This window comes from Cebus imitator, unplaced genomic scaffold (genome assembly GCF_001604975.1).
Source record: "Cebus imitator isolate Cc_AM_T3 unplaced genomic scaffold, Cebus_imitator-1.0 Scaffold24, whole genome shotgun sequence".
Lineage (NCBI taxonomy): Eukaryota > Metazoa > Chordata > Mammalia > Primates > Cebidae > Cebus > Cebus imitator.
Window position 1 is genome coordinate 7,797,426 of NW_016107339.1, and position 1,507 is coordinate 7,798,932.

Here is a 1,507-nt window from a genome sequence, read left to right on the forward strand (position 1 = left end):
AGGAGCGAGCTGGACGCCACTGTGGGGCTCTAAGAGTCCTGAATTCTTACTGGGTTGGTGAAGATTCCACATACAAATTTTTTGAGGTTATTCTCATTGATCCATTCCATAAAGCTATCAGAAGAAATCCTGACACCCAGTGGATCACCAAACCAGTCCACAAACACAGGGAGATGCGTGGGCTGACATCTGCAGGCCGAAAGAGCCGTGGCCTTGGAAAGGGCCATAAGTTCCACCACACTATTGGTGGTTCTCGCCGGGCAGCCTGGAGAAGGCGCAATACTCTCCAGCTCCACCGTTACCGCTAATATAAGTAAAGTTTGTAAAATTCATACCTAATAAACAATTTAGGACAGTCTTGTCTGCTTACAGGTGTTCTTTGTCTGTTAAAATTAGTCTGCTGATTGTTTCATGAATGCTTTGTCAAATTAAGAAAGTTAAAGTGCAATAATGTTTGAAGACAATACGTGATATGGTGTATGTTGTTTCTAATAAGATAAACATTTTTGTCTTTGCTTTATCTTATTAGGGAGTTACATGTCAGTGTATAAAACATACTGTGTGGTATAATAGGTTTAAAATAAACTCTTTAAAAGAAGAGTACTGAAAGTAACCCTGTAGATTTGTCTGGTGCATGTGATGAAACCTGCAGCTTTATTGGGGTGATGGCAATCCTCTGCTGGTTTAAAGTGGCTGGGATTGTTTTTTAGTTTGGCAGGTACAGGCTTTTTAACTTGAGCTTTGCTTTAGAAATTGTAGGGTGAGAGGAGGACATCTTAACTATGTCATGATTGTATTTAGAAAATTAGGGGCGCAAATCTGGGTTAGCCTGAAGAAAATTGCCTCAGTCTCCACAGTACCATTTTAAGTTCACGTAAAAGGTGAAAGCTCCTGATTCAGTGCCGATGGCTTCATGGCATTCATTGGTTACTGATAATGGTATTAACACTGATGTGTTTTGAAGTTGAATGTTAGATAAAATTACTAGCCTCAAAGTTGGTAAGCTAGTAATCAGCGCTAGGGTGGGAAGCTGGCCAGCCAGTGACCATTAGATAAGTATCTTTCAAGTGTGAGCTTAGACGTCAACCGTAAAATACTTAACCATAACACTAATTTGTGATCATGAATCCCTTCAGTCACATTGGTGGGGAAAATAATTGGCTATAAGTTCCTCATTCTTCCTCCAGTCAGTCTTAAAAATAACGGGTTACCCCCCCCCCCGTCCACTCCCATAGGCTTAAGGAAAAGTCATACAAGTGCATGGTTTCCAGCCGTATGTGTTTTTTGCAGTTATTTCTCTTGTTCCTGGCCAAACTACCCTAAAAATCTTTAGCATTCCACAAAGCTGGGCCATCGCCTGTGCGCCTGCTTTGGCTGTAAGCAGTACCACCCCAGTGCATTTTTGTTTGCATCATGTCTCTCCGGAGGCTAGGCTACTGTTTTCCAGGGTGAATTTGAGTGTCAAAAAAAAGGTAGACAAGGAATTGCCCAATTCTAAATTCTGACT